A 21704-nucleotide genomic window follows, 5' to 3' on the forward strand; every position below is an offset into this window, starting at 1 on the left:
CGTTGAAACAGGCGTTGCATTGCATGATCATCTTCATTAAATCTAAATCTAGAAAAATCATACTTCCAAGCATTTTTTTTTTTTTCTATGCGAATGTGAATAATCTCAAGCCAAATACTTAACACTGTGCACAGGCTTCATAAGACTATTAACTTTCCCCCAGCTTTGTTTGCAGTGAGAACAGAATATATTGGCAAGCATAAATGAAAATACAAACTACATTTTAATGTCAACCAAAAAAAAAAAAAAAAAAAAAAAAAAGACTTCCTAGCACTGCAAGTCTTTGTGTAAGCACGTACTGCCAAGGCTGTCTGATTGATATACTTGATAAATCATGCTGAAGGTGTGTTCAAATCAAATCAGCCGATTCCGTTTTTGTCTCTTATGCTCGCCAAGGGTGTATTTATTTGATCAGAAACACAGCAAAAAATAGTAATACTGAAATATTACAATTTAAAATAACTGTTTTCTACTTTAATATATTTCAAAATGTAATTTATTCCTGTGAGGGCAAAGCTGAAATTTCAGCATCATTACTCCAGTCTTCAGTGTCACATGATCCTTCAGAAATCATTCTAATCTGATTTGATGCTCAATAAACATTTATTATTATTATAAATTTAGAGAAAAGTTGTGCTCCTTATTTCTTTTTTGTAATTAAATGTCTTAATGTTTTGTACCAAACAAAAACAAATTCAATTTTAATAATAATAATTCATCACATTTATATAGCGCTTTTCTGGACACTCAAAGCGCTTCACATAGAAGGGGGAATCTCCTCAACCACCACCAATGTGCAGCATCCACCTGGATGATGCGACGGCAGCCATAGTGCGCCAGAACGCTCACCACACACCAGCTTACTGGTGGAGAGGAGACAGAGTGATGAAGCCAATTGGTATATATATACATGGGGATGATTAGGAGGCCATGATGGACAGAGGCTACTGGGCAAATTTGGCCAGGATGCCGGGGTTACACCCCTACTCTTTCGAAAGACATCCTGGGATTTTTAATGACCACAGAGAGTCAGGACCTCGGTTTAACGTCTCATCCGAAGGACGGTGCTCAATTGAAAGTATAGTGTCCCCATTACTATACTGGGGCGTTAGGACCCACACAGACCACAGGGTGAGCGCCCCCTGCTGGCCTCACTAACACCTCTTCCAGCAGCAACCTGGTTTTCTCAGAAGGTCTCCCATCCAGGTACTAACCAGGCTCAGCCCTGCTTAGCTTTAGTGGGCAACCAGTCTTGGGCTACAGGGTGATATGGCTGCTGGCAAATTTTTAGAACGCTTTATGCCAGAAAGGCATATACTGATACTTTTATGTGTATGTTATCAAAATTAAAAATGAAACAAAATAAAATGAATTAAACTAAATCCATAAAATGACCCCATGATGGGAACCCCTAAAAGCTTGTATGAAGCGCCCGACAGAACCCTTTAAGGTTCTATACAGAACCTTTACTAGTAAGAGAATAAATCAACTTTGAATCCTACTTACTACTGTCTGAACAGTGTTACCGTAATAAGTAAATGACTGAAAACAGGTCAAAGCTGTGCATTTGTTAGCCCTTCCGGTGACCCATCTGTCTGTTCTTCTGTCCACTCGCTCTGTCGCTCTCTTCCTTTCTCTGTGGTTTGCTCTAGGTTATCCCTCCCTCCCTCCCTCTGCGAGTCTAAACAGTGCTTCTGTAATGAGTGAATCACAGATAACAGGCCGGAGCTCTGGGCCCTGTGGCCATTCCAGTGACCCTTCTGTTCTCCCGACCAATCAGCATAATCCGTTGAGCTGAGATAGGGGTCAGATGCCCAGAGTAGCTGGCTTGGGGTCCTGGAGCAGGGCCTAAACCTCTCTCTGAGCATTTGGTAGGGCACAGCGTGGCCATATGTCTGCTCTGAATTTTGTGACCTGCTGCTGGGCCTGGGAGCGTCCAATGACAATGTGTCTCAGAGGTCAGCATGAGTCACCTCACTGGATGATGTCATTATACCCTAGAAAGTTACACAGAGTAGCAGGTAAACACAGAACAGAGAGTAACTTGCTGGAGATATTTATTGTGCTATCCACCTTATTCTGCTCTAAACAATGCGCGCCGCCATGACGACGACTCCGGTTGCCTACTTCCGGTTCGTACTGTATTAGCAGTGAGAGAATGAGTTCAGGCTCTACATGTGCGGTTGTTGGTTGTTTTAACAATTCAAAGAAGATAAAAAAAAAAACTTTTTAGAAACTGGGTGCTTTGAGCATAAGATAAAAAGGAGAGAATGCCCATGTCCGGTTCGTATCAGCTACATTCAATGCCAGAGAGTAGACGTTTTTGGTTAGCTACACTAAAACTGAAGCACCCAACGAAAAAGGTGTATGTCTCTCCGCACCATTTTGTTGACAAACGCCTAATACGTTAACAGTAGGGATGGGCATTTGAAGTAAAAATAATAATCGAAGATCGCTGGGTATTATTCAATTATTATTTGAAAATCGCACCCCTCCATCACATCACGCACACATGCATGTATAGGCTATAAGCTACACACCAGAGCACATGAGCAAAGCGGAGCAGTGATGTTTAAATATAAGTAAAAAAAAAAACTAAACAAACGTTTTATATTTAAGTTTCACAATATAATGTTTTTTTTATTTATTTAATCTATGTTGATTATATGAAAAGGGAACCGCATGGGATGAGTCAGATATGATCATAAAATGCCCATTGCCCAATATATCAAAAAACATTTGGAATGGCTCAGACAGACACGATTTTGACCACTTATTAAGTTTTGTTTTGTAGAAAGCCTTTCTTTAAAGTGAATTTCGTTTAGTATAAATTGTATCTTCATTTTAATCAATGTTTTATCAACAAATTGCCTGGAATACGAATAAATAAGAAGCAAATATAGTAGTACAGGACACGGAGGCGCGGGCGCGTGAACTGGAGCGCATCTTATTAATCAACGAAACTCAGCGTAGGCTATAAGTTACTTGCCTCACATACATGAGAAGTATATCTACAGAAAGCTTGAAATGTGTACTTTTAAACAAAATAATTAAAAACGAGCAAAAATGGGCTTCTGCTTATGTATAGGTTAATTCGTATGAAGTGTGCATTTCTCTCTATAGGCGCGTTCTCTACTGCGAACATGGCGAGTCAGCATCATCAAATTTATATTTGCAGTCGACACTTACAGAAAACACTAGTTTATTAATAAACAATTCAAATGTTTCATGCATAATCATTACTTTTGCCTGTTTTTTTGTGGCAAGCTTTATGCGTGCGTTGAGATGCAGAATAGTCAATATATTACGAAAACGCCCATTATGGTTTAGCATTCTCTCCCATATAGTATACATAACTTCCAACCCAACTTCAGTCGTGCACGGGCAGGGGCAGCCCTACTTATTTCACATATTTTCTAACCAGCACATCACTGCGGCGTTCTGAGCGAGCGGCCCTTAATCTTCATAAAGCTTCGAACCGGAAAAGGACAACCGGCTTCCGGTTCAAACCCGCTATGAATCATTGGTAAATTCGCTAACCAGGAAAAAGGTGGATACTTTAGTCTTTTTGGACAGTTATTTCATCAATTTATTTATTCTAATTCATGTCCTTAAAGGGATGGTTCGGAGTAATTTCAACCTAGGGTCCTTTGCACCATGACATCGAGCCAAACCGAGACACCCTGTTCTGTACTCATAAAACGAGGTATTGGAAAGTTTGTAAGTACATCAGTAGTTTATTTAAATAACACTTGCCTGATGGCTTATGCTACCGCTAACCTAGACGTCGAGGTCTCTTCCGTGATTTGGGAAAAGCCCATATTCTCTGAATATTTGAGAGCATGTAAATGCAGTAAATGATGCGTTCAGCTTCTAATTTTAAACAAACTTTGTGCAGATGCCTCCAAAATCTAATCTCACCAAGCTGCTTTGATTCTGTGGGAACAGACGCAGCACATGGAGGAGCATGTGTGTGTTACACAAAACCCATCTACACCAACTGCACAAATGAGGAAAACACGTCCGTTGCCGCAATGAGAAACATGAAGCTTTACAAAGGCCAATAAAGGATGAAAAAAGGATACAAGGGGGAATGGTAAGTGTACATAGATTTGGACCTCTCAATTTTTTTCACATCTTGATTGTGCCAGACAGTGCTGTAACAAGTTATGTGCGTTACATTCACATAACATTCATTGTTGCTTACACTTACCAAGGCTGCATTTTATTTTACAATTTAAAATAGCTGTTCTGTAATACAAAGTCCTGTCATGAAACTCTAGATGGAACAGGCTGATAGGTCCTCAACCTGCTTGCTATCACATCATTCTATAGGGCACAGCTGATTGGTTGTTGTTGTATTAGTAGACAATGAGCTCGCTGCTCAACCTTTAACCATTGCTGGTTACAGTTGCAGTTGTGGCAGTTGCAGCACGGTTTCAGAAACCCTCCACCTTCCCCAGCTACACCTGTATATAAATCTATTGCGGGTAATATATATAAAACATCATTTATTCCTGTGATGGCAAAGCTGAATTTTCAGCAGACCATATTCCAGTCTTCAATGTTCTTCAGTGATCCTTCAGAAATCATTATATTATTATCAAATATTGAAAACTACCAACTAGGATTTGTTGATGAATAGAAAGTTCAGAAAAGCAGCATTTTTTTATGTAATGTATTTTTTTTTTTCAAATAAGTAACAGAAATAAAATATTACTTAAATAAATATTTAAATGAATACATAAACAATGAAAAGCAAGATTAGCTATTATTTTGGAAAAGAGAGAGCTTATAGTCAACTGATGGAGAAAACAAAAATAACATTAAAGGTGCAAAACGCAAGTCTCTGAGTTTTTGCAGAACTACGCCCCCTCTGGCGACAAGCGAAACTGCAACCAGAGTTGTGCACGCTCATGGACCACACGCATCTTTTATTGGATATGTTTTATGTTTCATGTTGTACTATTCTTCCGAACACAATTCCTAGTTTATGAAACTGTTCACTAACAATGGTAGTAAAACCAATTCTGATTGTACATGTATCTAGCTTACGCTAAAGCATTACACATTTTACGCATCGTCATTTGTTGTCATACATAGATTGGCCGTATCAAACATTAGAGACTGGGCTATATCTAAACGTTTTATCAAGAAAAAAGCCAACTGAGGATCCCGTTTGAGACCAAGAGCAGACCGGAGATCTCTCCATTTGTTGAATGCCTTCCCGAGGTTGACTCTCGTCTTACTCCGACGCCTGTCTGACTCCAATTTGGACCTTTTGGTGGCACTAGACAAAATTCCGGACTACAAGCCGGTCTCTTTGAATCCATCTTCTACCTTTGACGCACGAGTTGTCTTCGCTGATGCTAAGAATGGCGGCGCCGGCGAATACACAAACCTGCGAGATATAGCCTGGTGAGCGTGAACGCGCATGACGTCACGCCCAGTCTCAAATTTGAGCCCGAATCCCTCTTATATATTTTACTGTACAGGATTATAGAGGCAATCTCAGTGCGCAGAGAAGGGCTCATTCAGCCCATCAGGCAGTTCTTTAAGCATGTATAGGATAGAAAAACAGGTATTTTAAACATGAAAAGTTGCGCAATGCACCTTTAATTCCTTATACTTTATAAATATAAAATACTTTTAAATGTTCAGTAACTGCTCAGAATGGAAAGCAGTGGAAAAATAACTAAAACATCGAGGACAGCCGGCCTATTTATCTGATCACCCTTTTCATATTCATGACCCCTTGGTTCAATACTGAAGCCTCCTGACCAGCTACTGGTAAATCCCTTGTTTCCATCCATTATTTGGCATTTTAAAATGCAAGTGTGTTTGTAAGTCAGAGAGTGGAAGAGAAAAAGAATGAGGGATTGAACATGTGTGATCAGAGACTAAAAAAGTGAGCTACAGAGAGACAGAAGGAGGCGAGACATTTAATACAGCGAAACAATGGTTCTCTAGTATAGTCCATTCACACACTAGCAGTCCAGATTCTTTGTAGACATAAATTCACATATAAACTCACACTTTGCTGTCATCATAAACATTGTTTAGATAAATGATGCCACACTGACTGCATTTATATCAGCAGAGGAGTAAATCTGTGTTCTGAGGGAGTGTGACTTTAATCACCTTCAGTAGTGCTTTAGAGCTGTTTGTGATGATGATGGAGACTCACTCATTAATTTTGTATGGCAGAAGTGCTTGACAGAATGATAGATTTTTAATCAAAGCTTTTAATTACATTGGGGATGTGCTTCAAACCTACAGAGAGACTTATGGAACCCCCAGTGTTTCTCTGCTTTATTTTGTCAAAAGATTGAGATGCATGAACAGCTTGATAACATTGGCCTTTATGCCTACAATACTGTAGAATGTCAGTTTCACTATTTGGTAAATAAGTAAATATATCACTGAAAGCAGGACTAGCAATACCATTCAGCAGAATGCTATTTTGTTTTAAACAGTTTAACTATTCTTGAACTAGATTTTTCGTTATTATTATTATAAATCTGTATTATTACACATATTACATAATCTATAATTCTACATACTTGTTGTTTTGTTTTTACATCAAGTCCAAATTACTGCCTGCAAAACACAGTGTGGTTAGCAATGCCAATATTGTCTGCCATGATTATTTTTTTTTTACTAGTGAAAATTAAAGGCACACTGTGGAACTTTTCAACCTTTATAATATATTACCAAAACCCATTGAGATGGTACATCGACTTACAATAGGTTGAATGACACGTCTGCCGTAGCCTGAAGGTGTCTGTATCGCTTTTCCTAGCACTATGTAACTTCGGGTTTCGGGTAGGAACCCGAGCACAAAAAGAACTACAAAATTCAACCGCTTTACGGCATACGTCACTTCCCCCACCACCCACAACTTCCTCAGATTCTGACGTGAGTGCTCAACTCGCGTTTGATTGCCGTCTGTATGTTTTCGTCATGGCCGAACCAACAGCTACAAGGAAGAAGGCAAAGGTTTTGTCAGAGGACACTAAAAAAAAGAAAAAGGCATAGTGACTGACAAATGAAAAGCCAGGACGAGGATCACCATTGGTCCAGCGTTCGCTCGCTGGCGTGAGCTACAGGAGGAGGAGGGGTGCCCGACCGATGCTGACGCTTGCCTGCACACAAATGCCGTTTCCAAGGTGACCCAGATAAATCAGATAAGTAGTGTAGTATTTTCTGGTATTCCGGCCACAGCCGATGGTGTTATGAGTGTAATAAAATGCCCACAGCCCATTGTTCATTTCTACACACAAACACAGCCCGCCACAGTGCAAGGCTCGCACAAATAAAGTCGAGTCATGTCAAATGTACATTAAATGTAGTGAACGTGCCCACGACTCAGTGCCCACAAACACTACACACAACATGTCCCACGGTTTCTGTAAAACGAAACCAACACACATAAGTTACAGTCAGCTCAGGCCGACGGTGTTTTTAGTGCAGTAACGTTAAATGTGCCCGCCGTCCCGCGCCCACATTCACTCACAGACATGTTAGCACTAACCCCCACGGGGCTCGCCCCGCTCGCTCGCTCTCAGCAGACTGCTATAAGGGAATCGAGCGCGGCAAGGCTGCCCGCCTCAAACACTGCAAGCACACACAATCTAAAGACACGGGGGAGGCTGACCCACTGTCTATGGGCTGACCGGTTGACTTTTGCGACAGTGCTGCGGAGCTTGTGGCCTCTAGGGACGCTAGACGTGAAAGTTACAGGTCGAGCGCCACTAGTGGCCAAAAGTTCCGCGGTGTGCCTTTAATATGAATAAACACAGTCTCCACAGGCACATCTCAGGCCTCATTATCCACATATATCCAGCCTCAATTATAGAAATACAGCCAAAGTTATCCAAGGCAGCAAGCTATCAGCAATACAGTAATTTGCTATTAGAACACTGGTTGTCCTCTGCCAGTGTGAGAAAGTGAATGGATATGAGAATGAGAAACCCTCCATATTCCAGAGTCATTTATTCCTGCACTTGTAAATAAAGTCAAAAGACAGAAATGAGCTGCATATCCGAACACATTGTGCCACGCATCACTTTAACGACATATTTTCTTTAGTTTAGTGGTTTTTGATCGGCTCCAATGACCTTGATGAAACCAGTGACATTCAAGAGACATCTAGAAACTAAACACTAATATTTTGCATATTATTGGCCTAATAAGTAAAAGCTAATATTAAATGCACATTATAAATATTGTTAGCTCTGTGACGAAAATGCATGTTCATCTACTGTGCATTGTTCATCTATTGAATAAAAGCGCCTGCTAAATGCATACATGCAAATTCATTTCAATGTTTGATTTTTAAGATCTATTTACATATGTAAAACAAACCATTTCAGTGCTGTGTTGGGTAGCCACATAGGTTCAATGAAAAATCTAGGTCCAAAACCAGCTGAGAAATGCTGCTTTAGTGTGATTGCAAGAGAAAAAGATGTGGTTATTCATCTGCAATCAATAAGAGGTTAATGAAGTGAAATGTTTAGCTCTAATATAGCTGCACTCTATAAGAGCAATTGAAAACTGAAGACAGTCTCATTTTATACTCTTTAAGTTTTAAAGACAACATAAGATAAGCATTTATCTTTCCATGCAACGTGGTTCCTAAGTCCCATGGTGATAAAATGAATGCTGCAACCATCCACTGTGCTCATCTTCTCCCTCCCCTATAGCACAGAGGGAGAACTCAAGGGACCATTTCGTTTTGCCCTCCCTCTCTTTTTAAACCCACATTTTCCATATACAGTATGTGCACAAACAAAACAACTTCGCCTAAAGGATAATACAGCATGTGGAGTATTACCAAATTAGCATCACCAAACACAAAAATATTAAATGAATAATACAATAATACAAGCACATCTACATTGCTAGTTTTGACACCCTTAGAGTGGCCCAGAAGACATTCAGACTACTGCCTCAGTGACTAATACAGTAGCATGACTTATCAGCTGAGTTCCTCTGCACAACATGAACACGCAAAGGTCTCGAAGGACACGTCTCCACGGAGACCAGAGGTCACGTCACAATCTCACCAATTACAACCCAAAGAGCCACAAGCGTGAAGGACAGAGGAAATAAGAAGGTAAGAGACACAGAGAGTGAGAAACAGCACAAACATTAGCTCATCATCTCAAGATGCTCATACAATTGACTTTTTCACAGACAATGGGTTTCATTCACTAATAATTACGTGGTTTTGTATTCATAACTTCTCAAGAAAAATGTTTTAATGTTAATGAATTTGAAGTATTCCAAATGAGCAACCGTGTTCCTGAGGTTAGTGATTTGGATAAAACACACCCAAACCATCACCATATAAGGGCTTTCCTCTTAACCTTTTTGTCAATCTCAGCAAACATATGACTCTGTAAAGACTTTCAGCAAGATCCTCAAGCGATGGAAAGTTTGCTATTCTCAAAACCAGTTAAAACACAATAAACACCTTTTATATAGACCCAGATTACAGACCCTTAATAACCAGCTGTAAATAATATACATTTTTAAAACCTCACAGCTCAAGCTATTAAACACTTTTCTTACTATTTTACTGATATGATGAAATATATTTAACATAAAATGTCATCTTAACACGTTTATAAGGCAACTCAGAGTGTTTGATTTTTTATTTACGTGTATATACATAGTTCAGGAAACTCCAACCGAACTCTGATTGGTTCTTCCATTGCCGAAGCACCAGCCGATCAGAAGTACTTCCAAATCCAAGCAACCATATATCACATCCTAGCCTGCGATCGGCACATTGCGCGAATATGAAAGCTTCTGTTTTCCCTCCTTAAGTGCTTTTTCAGTTGTTCCTAAATTTTTTCCTAAATTATGAAGGTTAATTTTGTTCACAGAAATTTGCGCATGCACATGTTTAATGAATTAGGCTCACTGTTTACCAGAGGGTCACACACGCACACACACACACACACACACACAAACACACAAACACACACACACACACACACACACACACACACACACACACACACATTATTGGGATTTATTTGAGCCATAATGTTTTTTATACTGTACAAACTGTATATTCTATCCCCTAACCTTCACCCTACCCCTAAACTTTTTATAGTTTCAAAAGACACCACCCACACAGCAGGAGACTCCTAAGCGGATCCGCGTTCAAGTCGCCAAACCCGCGTAACTGTCACATTCGTTTTGGGGCCGCCCAGAGGATCAGCTCCGCCTCCGGGAGGCGCCGTAAATTCTACTGTCAAACAACGGATCCAGTGCGGACCCATGTCGGATCCTAGGACGCGGACGCGCCTTTACTGTAACGGTTGAACTACAGCACACCAAGAGCCGATCATCAGTCGAGACTTTCTTTGCTGGGACACGGTTGCGCTGAACCCTCTTTTGAGTAAGTAAGTTATTTATATATGTATATAAGTTATATATTGCGACATTGACTGTAAACATTGTTTTTTTTATCATCATGTAAATGATTGTAATGTCGTTGTTTGAAATTATTGACAACTTTAACATGTTCACTCGTGGATAATGATTTAGCGCTAGCTTCTAGCTAGCTGTGCATTACATAGTTTAACAACAAATCAAAACGCTAAGTGAACATTATTAGCTAACGTTATGTTTATCATGTTGGTTTTAAAACAGTATCGTTAATACAGCGTGTCGGAGCAGCGTCTCCTGCAGCGGGGAGTCACAGGCAGAGGGTCCCTGCAGCGTTCGCTAACGTTAGCTTCTTGTCTGGGGACTGATAGCAGTAAACACTAAATTCATCAAATTCATAAATAAATTTATTTTCCAATAAACTGTAACGTTAGCTGTCATATTTCACGGTAACGCTACCCACGTGAGTGCGGATTTCAACGCTGTTTGTCACTTTGCCTATAGGCAAATATATTATAATATATTATATACACTATAAATAAGTTTGACAAGTAGTAGGCCTAGCAGCTACTCGCCCTGTTGTTAATTTGGTTGCCATGACTTCGCGTGGGACGACGTCCTGTCAGTTGCTCGAGAGGGAGGGGATGACAGCTTATTTGACACATAAAAGTCTTATTCCGTATTGAACTGATCCGGAACGCACTTTGTTCCGTATTTTTGAGAATCAATTTCAGTGCAAATCCATGACAGACACATATAGCTTCTAAAATATAAATGTCAGACAGACTATGAATGAACGAAGACCTGCTATAATGGAAAATTCGGGGACCTGGCGCCCCCTTGGCTGGCTCTGACGTGTAATGACGTAGAGTTGGCTCATTGGTCGCACGCAGCTCGCACGTCAGAGGCGCCCGCGCCATTGGTTGTGCTGTTGCCGCTGCTTTCCACTGCACACGACAGATCGCATACGATTGTCGTATTTCGCCTCCTAGTGTCAGTCGAACGGAACTTTGAAATTGGTCGTGAAGCAACCGTTAAGTTACCCTCGGATATTCACAATGGTTAAATTAATGATTTTTAATGAATGTGCTGTAATGCATGCATGAATATCCACACAAAACAAATGACCCTCAATACATCTAAAATAAAAACATTGTAGATTTTATAGAGCTAATCGATATAATTATTGATTTAATAATTTTTTTTTTAAATCTGCCATAATTATTAATAACCGTCATTTGACAGAAATAGCGTTTACAGAATAAAAATGATGCACTTGTTTATACAAAAACAGGTAATTGGTGAAATGTGCTGTCAGTTATTAAAATTGCATATTACATGTGCATCAGACACCTGTGTGTGTTTACAGGGGATTCACGAGAGAGACGGACATTTTGCAGGCCATGCAGCAGTGAAGAAATGGACCAAAACAGTGGATCTCTTCCTCTATGATCTAGTTCTTGTTCCTTTGCACCTTGACTTGCACTGGGCTTTGGCTGTAAGTAATTTATGAATAGTAATGCCTTTGTAACACATTGTTTCCATATTTATACTGTATGATTAAAAGTGTAAAAATTTTATATTTACCTTTACACTATTTTTTTTTACCTTTGACCTCCATTGCTTATCACCAGGTAATTTATTTCCAGTGCTATGACTCCATGGTCAGAGACATGATGAGATCTGCCAGATATTGTTGTGAGTTATGTCCAATTAGAACTTTGGTTTTAACCTGAAACGGCTTTGAAGGCATGTATGCATGTCTCGTGTGATTATTTAACAGGAAATACCTCATGGAGGAGAACAAAATCAAAAAAGCCTGCTGCTTTGAGGCTTCCAGATGGACCATCGGCCGAATAAGAACCAACGTATGCATGCCCTCATATAATAAGTTATACAAATATTCTTTAAACTGTGCCCTTTTGTTTACCGTTATACTTACTTGGAATTTTGTTTCTAGGCAATTCCCAAACAGCCAAATGGAAATGACTGTGGTGCTTTTATCTGCAAATATGCAGACTTCCTTTCTCAAGGAAAGCCACTTACTTTCAGACCGGTACATGACCAAGCTAAGCTACAATATTTATATTTCTCACAAACCTGATTCTTAACACTTGTTTGACTTTATGGTAACACTTTAGAATACTGTTTCTTACTTACTGCATAACTAATAAGGAATTAGGTCATTCTTTATTAACGCTTAAGTCACTACTGTTAACTACTAAGGAAGATGTGTTAACTAATCAGTATGTAATATAATTTTATGATTGTGTTAATATCTGTCTGTTTGATTACAGGTGCTGTGAGAAAAAACTCGGTGACGCGGTCAGCCACAGATGCGGAGGTCACCAAGCATGCTATCCTCCATCCACACAAACTGAGTAATAGGAGAAATGATTACATTAAACCATCTTTTTATTGAACTTCTTGTTGTTCACCAGTTATTCATTTTCTGATATTTTAGCTGTACATAGTGCTGTATTTCATTGAAGTTGTAGCCTAATAGATCAAATATGTTATGTTTACACCGACCTAGGCCTATAAAGCACTAAATTAGGTTTTGACCACAAAATGAATGTAGATTAGCCTGGCCCACATAGGCTACTTAACAAACCAGAATAGGTTATAACCTATAACTTTCCATAAATGTAAATTTTATATTTCCATTGAGTAGTGATTACTTTTGTACAGTAAATTGATGTCTTGTATCGAAACTTTTATGTTAGGCCTATTTACAATATTGTTAGGTTAAAAATACAAGGCGATGCAGATTTAAGCTTAGGTCTATATTGCTGTAGTAGCCTACTAGCCTAGGCTAGCCCTATAGTTTTTGGTTTTATCCTATAGTTTAGTTTATCCTATTTTATCCTACAGCAAGAACAGAAGGGATTTTAAAAATTAGATAAACGGGTCCAAAACGGACCCGGGCCAGATGAGCCAGAATTTTATGAGTCCGTTGCGGGTCCGCGGCGGATGTATGTATCAATTTGCGGGTCCCAAACGGACCCGCCGCAGAGGTAAGGTTTTAATGGCGGATGCGGAGCGGATGCAACGCGGAGCCACTGCGGGTCCGCGATCCGCCTCCGTTGCGGATCCGTCACTGCGAGCAAGTGGACGCCGATACGGGTCCGTTTCGCGGGTCCGTTCCGGAAGCCGCGATACCTCCGCGGCAGATCCGCCGCGGAGTCCTTTTGCTGTGTGGGCACTTAGTATGATTTATAAGCCGTTTTCCTCATGGGGATCAACAAGTTCAAGGATTTTAGATATTGCCATCTTTGTGGGGAACGTAGGTTATACCTAAACCACATGCACGCACGCACCCGCACACACACACATTACACACACCCTGTAAGATGGGCGAGCAGGGAGGAATGACAAACAGAATCGATCTCTCTCACTGAGTCTAAAAGAAATCACTTCAATATGCTGGTAACGATTACCACTCCATAAGAGACTCGTTGATAACATAATAGAGTACAAGGGCAAGAGACACTTGGAAAATGACAGACGCAAGCTTACCCTACTCTCAGCCCCTGCCTAGTAGATTCATACGTGAGTGACAGAATGAAAACAGGGCACTGTAGGCATGAGGGAGGCACATCAAATCTTTTTATGCTATTCAACCTCAGCTGTTCCAGTGCCTTGCAGTCATTGCTTCACTAACTCTCTGCCTGTTACATTGTGTGAACATGCCGAGCTGCTGACGATATCATGTCAAGGTTATGTCTTCCAGCTCCTCCGAGGAGTACCTAACGTAAAGGATTTAGCAACATGGAATCTGAAGCCCCTTTCCTCTAATTCAGGGGTCTCAAACTCGCGGCCCGCGGGCCATTTGCGGCCCGCGGGGTGATATTTTGTGGCCCCCTACTTGACATTAAAGTTTAATGTTAGTGCGGCCCGTCGTTGCGTGTGCCGCGTAAAAAAAAAAAAAAAAAAAAAGTATCCCTTATGAGCTACAGATAGTCTCGTGACAGCTTACGGAGGGTTTGTTGTCAATAGTTGTCATAGACAACCGCGAAGTACAAACATACTGCGCCTGGAAAAAATGAGCGCGTCGCTTCAATTATGAGCGCGCTTGCCGCGCGCCTACATTTGAAATTACGAACTTGAGCGCGCAAAATATGTGAGCGCGATATGTGACGAACGGCCCCTTGGCAAGCTACCACCAATCAGGCCACGAGCTACTGGTAGCTCGCGAGCGACGTGTTGGAGAGAGACACTGCTCTAAAACAATGTGAGAATAATCACTTTGAGCTTGTAATATGTGTCCAACAGGTTGATAAGAAGGTTTGCTTTGATTTGTGCAGTCAGTAATTTGAGACACTATACAAAGAATTCAATAAGACGGGCAGACATGACTGCAAATATTTGTATTTCAAAAGCAATAATTGTTTTTCTAAGTATAATAAAAGGAAATGTGCCTTCCAAAAAAAACATTCAATATCATTAATGTGTTGTATAAAGAAAATAAAAAGGACATAAGCAAATATAAATATCACAAATATGTGTTATAGACAAAGAAAGTTTGTAAAATGAACTTCAACTGTCAGAAGGACAGCTCATGAAGAACCAATCATGTACAGAAAGGAATGTTCAAATTCAGAGGAACAGTTCAGAAGAAACGTGAATAAATATTGAGAAGATTGGATCAGTTGTGCTCCTTTTTTGGAATACTTGAATACTATTTTTTTGTGGAATACTTGATGCGGCCCAGCCTGACCCAGACTCTACCTCTAGCGGCCCCCAGTTAATTTGAGTTTGAGACCCCTGCTCTAATTCAATGTGAAGTGGACCTCTTGTTTCTTAGGGCTGCCACATCAGGAAAGGCTTCCATCCATCAAAGTCTTCGAGGTCAATGAATTTCTGCTTGTCTATCATTTAAAAATACCCACATAAGGGGTGTTGAAGGTAATATAAAAAAGTGCGAGAGTGATATTGCATGCAGTTCAAAAAAGTTAATATTGAGAAACTTACATTTTAGATACAATATAGCAATGAAAATTATTCCAAACAAAGCCACATCAGAATAGAATGTAACAGTGCCTGCCCATCCACTTTTTCAGCAGCCTTGATTTAGCCTTGGGATTTTAAAAAGGTCTTCATTAAAGAGTTATAAGCCATGAACCAAACCAACCAGCTAAGAAGGTGAATCACAACATTAAAAACTTTGATTTGAAGCAAAACGTATTTGAAAATCAGACAAAAAGACCAAGGTACAAGACTGTGTACTTAACGGCAATAATGAGGGAAAGAACTACAATCCCATCAAGTATTGCAAATGACAATAAAACTAAAACTCATAATTATACAACTACTGATGAAAACATTTTACATTTGAGAGCATAGGGAGAAAATAAGTTAAACTATTGCGAACGGATGGCTTCAATAAAAACCAAATACCATCGTTTTACAACCTCGGAGATCATTGTAGGCCTGTCTTTAAAGGTTTATAAGTTATTGCTAATAATCCATGTCCCTATGGAGAAAATGAATAGCGTTTTTACTTCCAGAACCTGACTATTGCACTCTTATTAACTGTGTCGTATTGCTCAGAGACACAACACAGTAGTAGAGTAATGCACGAATGATTCAATGATTCAATCTTGTCGCCACCTAACTAGCGCATCGCTGTAAACTGCAGAAAGCGCTTTATTAGTGTCACTGGTGTGTTTTATAATAGTGCTGTTGTTGCTGCTAGCAAAAAGATTTTTTTTTTTTTACTGATTTTACCATAATAAGGGACTACGGTGGTTTAATGTGCTCATCATTTAATGCCTTTTATCACTATGTGGGCATTTCAATATTCCATAAGCCTGTATTTAATGTCAAGTGCATATTTACCTAATATAGCAGGCTTAGTGTGTTTTCTAATGCTGTTCCTGCTGAGCCCTGTTTGATCTGGGATAATGGTCCAAACCCCTCCACAGCTGAGGGCTTACTTTCTTGCACCTTGGCCTAAAACAGACATTCCAACCTGGATCCACCCCACAGATGATAGAAACATTGCAAGAACAGGACTGGGATTTGCTGCTCTTGACCTGAAAAGAAGAGTTTTGAGATGTATTAAATAATTTGGGGGCAATTTTACTCCAATAAAGCACTGAGATTACATACAAATTATGTTCCTTATTTATGAAAAAAAAATGCACATGCTCTCTTGAGTCACTCACTTATTTTCAGTAAGTAATCCGCTAAAAAAGTATGATCTATATATTATGAGTGTGTGTAGTATGAATATTCTGGACGTACTACAAATCACCATATTGTCACTATCATGTGACCTAGCGTCAGTCACGTTGCTTTACTGCCATTCATGAATCTTCCTGTGGCCTCATGGGATAGTAAAGTTTGTTAATTGTAATGTAGACACATACATTTTCTGTAAAGCTGCTTACAGATGATATGTTTCACGAGTTCACACTTACAAATGGAGTAAAACTACGGGCCCGAACCCAGAGTACTCCCCCCGTGTATAGAAGTGATTAGAACTAGAAGTATGGAGAAGGGGTGGTGGAGGGATGCTGATAAACTGTCAGCGAACGGAGGTAGGTCTGCTGTATTACCTCTTATCGTTGATTAACTGAATGCTCTCCACCCGTGTTAATTATGTTAATTATCTGAACGTGCTCCTCCCGAACTTTGTTAATAAAACATCATATTGTGAAAAGCGCTATACAAATAAATGTGCATCGTGCACACTTCAGAATCTCGCCGGAAGTAGTAGGTCATCCGGGTACTTTTTGCCTTATAAAATACTCTTTTATGAGTACTGTGAATTCTGACAAACTTCTTTTGTCACATACTGTTTTTCACCTACTATATAGTAAGGAAATATGCAATTTCGGATGCAGCCGATGTCTTGAACTTCAATTCATCAGCCCTGAAGTGCTCGGAGGGTACATCAAATTAAGACTCATTTTCTCCAATGTTTGTTTTTGTAATTAATACTAAACAGCACTAAAGCAACTGTGGCCTGAATTGTACCCTGTGTTCTACTTTTAAATGACAAATGAAGCACTGGGTGAAATCAATCACATTGAAAGCTTAAAGGGGAATGAAACTGCTTATTTATGATGGCTTAAAGCTGAGCAATGCCACAGAAGTCTAACTCTCCTGGCAGGATATGAAATTGGTCAACCCACCCTGCAGCCAACATTACTGAATCATTCCATCATCCAACATATCAATTATGTCCTTCTGATTCAATTACTTATTGCTTATTTAAACCATTTTTTTTATGCATTTCTGCAAGAAAAGGGAAATAACACAATCAAATGCTCATACTCCTTAATGTTACTACATTTGTATGGATCTTTCTCATTGATTTCATGCAGAATTGTGGTGGAATAAAAATAATTGGAATCTAGGAATCCAGCTTTTTTTTCATTCGCCATTCAGATGACATCATACTTTGCGATTCCCATGTAGCCCTGGGGAATCTGGATGGATGAGGAATTTATAGCTTTCCTAACGGTAAGCCATGCTGCCATCTACTGTTTTTACTGTTAAACCACACACGCCATAATAAAAAAACAAAAATCTAGAAACCTCAATAAATGAGTGTTAATGATCCAAACAAACAAATAAATATATATAAAATTGGGGGATTTTAATGACTTAAATGACTTAAAATGCACTCTTACTGTAGGTTAAAGTAATTATAATATCCTAATGAAAGAATACTAACTAATATCATTTTCATCAGAGATTTTTATCCAATCATATGTATTTTTTTCCCTATATTACTGATGAGGACATGCAAAAGCAAATAAAGGACATTCAACTTTTTGGGAAAAGACATTTCACATTTCAGACAGTGATCCAGACATGTTAATCCAAAGGTTAACATATAGGATTTAAAAGCAGCCGTTTGTAAAACTATTTCCTCAGTTGACATACGATTTTATTTCCAGCACATGTTTGTTATATCCCTCCATAACTTCCTTGCTCTTTTACCACAGACATATACAGCAGCAAATGGTTCAACAATAAACTTCTGACAGCAACACAAGCTCTGCTAATTGCCTCAAGTCCATTAGTTAACACTTTCTAAGAAGCTTAAAATAATGATAACCTCATTCCTAATTATCCTAAATGGTGGTCATCAGGCATAAACATATACGTAAAGAACTAGATGAATTCCTTAAGAAGACACTTTGAAATGTCTCCTCTGGTCTGTGCTGCATCTGATTGTGTCTCATCTCAGTGCTCTGTGGTCTCTTTCTGCTGAAGTGAGAAATAGCACATTGTCTCAGTTTTGTAGCTGTAAGCCACTCTTCCTCTAATAGAGGAGATGGGCTGAGTGCCAGGCGCTTGCTGGCAGCCCGTGACCAGCTCTGTCTTAACTCCTGCGGGCGGCTATAGATTCTCTGCTCTTTGAAATCCCATTTTGTGCAATCTTAGTCTTGTTAAACTGTCATCCATCACCTTGTCCTTTACCCTGAACGATCCAATTATCCTAGCCACACTACAAAACACATACACTCACAGATACATGCAAAGACATGCACGTAACTGTATACTGTACATGTGTATGACACCGGTTCACACACTACAAAATATATTCAAGAGAACAAAATGACAGAATAAACTGCAGCAAATAGTACTTTACATTATGTGGTTTGTTAACGAGAGTGTGCTATTACTTTAAGTGATCGGACATCACATTTAACATAAGATTAAATATACAGATAAATCTAGTTTTAATCTATATCTAGTGCAAATAAGTCTAATGGAAAACGTCTTAATGAGTTTTTAATAAGGCTTTCATGACTTGTTTTGCAGCAAAATATCTCAAAAAAATCTTTAGACCAAGTTAAACATACTTCAGAAGCAACACGGCATAAGATATTTAGGCTTGTTTTGACCGGTTGCATCTTGAATAAGAATATTTTCTTGTACTGCACTGACAGATTTCTCTTAACTTGTTTATATATATTTTCTTTTTTAAAGTGAAAAAAACTTCCTCTGCAGTCAGGTAAAATAAACTCATATTAATAAAAATCAGACAAAATACTAATACTAAGCTCTAGTTTTGTAGTGGTATTAAGATAAAACACATTTCATGCCATTTATCAATAATAATTTTTTAAATATATGTTTTGAGTTAGGAGTGTATAGTGACAGGAATGCAAGAGGGGGAACTGGGACATGCAGAACAGAGCCAAATCTTCTTTTTTGTGAGCAAAACCACTTTTATAGAGAGCATGTTTATATTCCCATGCACCATGGCTCAGACATGTCATATTTTAAATATTACATTCAAACAAAGGACATCATAAAATAGCCTACTAGATTTAGCTCTTCTGCAGTCACACACTTTACTGCTGGAATGGAACAAGGATTTCTGCTGAAGCACAGTTTAAATCTGCACAGGATGCTTTGTGTTTTAGAAAAAAGAGCCTGATAGAGTACCTGTATCATAAAGCCAAAGCCCAGGAGACTGCTGGTTGAATAGAGAGCTCAAACGCTTCAAAAATGTCCAGCAGAAATAGGCCAGAGCTACTGAACTCAATGACACACACTTCAACAGATAAAGATAATCCATTTAGCTTGAGTGCTGCAACAGGAAAAACATTACAGGAGTTATCAATTACCGGACCGCTGTCTTGGAACTATTAGGCGCTTTAGGATAATATCACCATATGAGAAGGGGTTTCCTATCATTCCTATCAAGTCACAGGGAATTCTTCTATTTCTAAACTACAGAAACACCCTAGTACATGCCTTGTCCAAGAACAAGCGGAGCTGCAGAAGATGAGTTGTCAAACTCTGAAGAATAAAGTATAAAAAGGTGCCCTGACATGTTTTCTAAGGCAGAGAGCGTTTCTGATTATCAAAGAAGCGTGTGCCGTTCCCCTGACCTTTTTTTTTCTTTTCGTTTACAGGCCTAGCTGTCAAAGAGACTGATTTCAGGACACCTATTTTAGTCATATCTGTCAGGTAGTAGGGACATTTTATGTGTGGTTTTCAAAATAAAATAAAAAATAATTTATTTTTAAATATTGTAAGTTTAAAATGATTTCAAATTGTAAGATTTTGCTGTACACATAAATGTATTATTGACCATCACAAATTATTTTGTTATTCAAAAAGTTATATTTTTACAATGCCGTTTTATCAGTAAGATTTTTAATCGATGCAAATAATTGAAGAAAACAAAACAATTCATTAGCAGCTAGAGATCAAGCTCCGGAAAAAGTGTAGCTTTTACCAAGATGATGCCGAAATGAAGACAGCTTTGAGAAGTGTGCTTGAGTATAACTATGAAAATAAAAAGATTCTGCTTTTAATGCGAGGTCAGTGTGTGTAACTTGTGGGAAAAAAGGGGGGATGAAGGAAATGAGACACAATTAAATCATATCACGCCTTTAAATGTGACCTAGCCATGAAAGCAGTACAATCCTACACATATTTCTGCTCGTATCCTCTCTCTTTGTTTATTATATACATTTTTGATGTTTCCTTGGGCAGATTGCAGCCATCTATTTCTCATTTCTCATATCAGAATATTTAAACATATCATGTTTTCAAATTTTGTTTTTGTTTTTTGTAGGCTACACTCTCTCCCTCTCATTGGCCTGGCTCTCCTCTTTAAAAAAAAAAAAAAAAACTTTTCCACTCCTCACTGAGTTTGTGTTCTAAAAACACTTAAGTACATGCTCTTTCATAACTCTTTTCCTAAAATCCCTTCATCCTCACCCACTTTGCTTTTCTCTCTCTCTCTGTCTCAGATATGTGCTAGTTCTGTCAGGTCTGTGAATCTCTCTGTGCCTACAAGCCTGACAGCCCATCCTCCGCAAGATCACTATTAAGATTATTAGCCTATCATCCCAACCAATATAATTATTTGTTGAAGTACAATAAGCAGCTACTGTCAGTCAGTTGGATTTTATCAACAAGAATTTCTTATAAAGACACAAAGGCACTTTGAACAGTCTAAAAAGCCAAATACAGAAAATAACTTATCTTTACTGCAGGGAAATCCTGGAGGGCTGCTGCTAACTGCTCACCATTTAAGCTCATATCTTCTCTTAAATAAAGAACAGTGAAACTTAAGAAGAAACTAAAAGAGATGAAGACAGCCATTTAGAAAGTGTGTATAGTGTATAGTAAAGAAAATATACGAAAGCGATATATCAGTGTTATTCTTTAACTTGCTAAGAAAGTGTTGCTCACATCATCGGACATCTGACTGAGACACGTCTGCCCCCTGCTGACAGTTTGTGAGATCATAGAGCATTGATGAAAGACAGCTGAGCTCACAAATAAACAAATACAAAATTGAGACTATCTCCACA

The sequence above is a fragment of the Rhinichthys klamathensis genome, unplaced genomic scaffold (genome assembly GCF_029890125.1).
Source record: "Rhinichthys klamathensis goyatoka isolate OS25496 unplaced genomic scaffold, OSU_Roscu_1.1 h1tg000474l_1, whole genome shotgun sequence".
NCBI classification, from domain to species: Eukaryota; Metazoa; Chordata; class Actinopteri; order Cypriniformes; family Leuciscidae; genus Rhinichthys; species Rhinichthys klamathensis.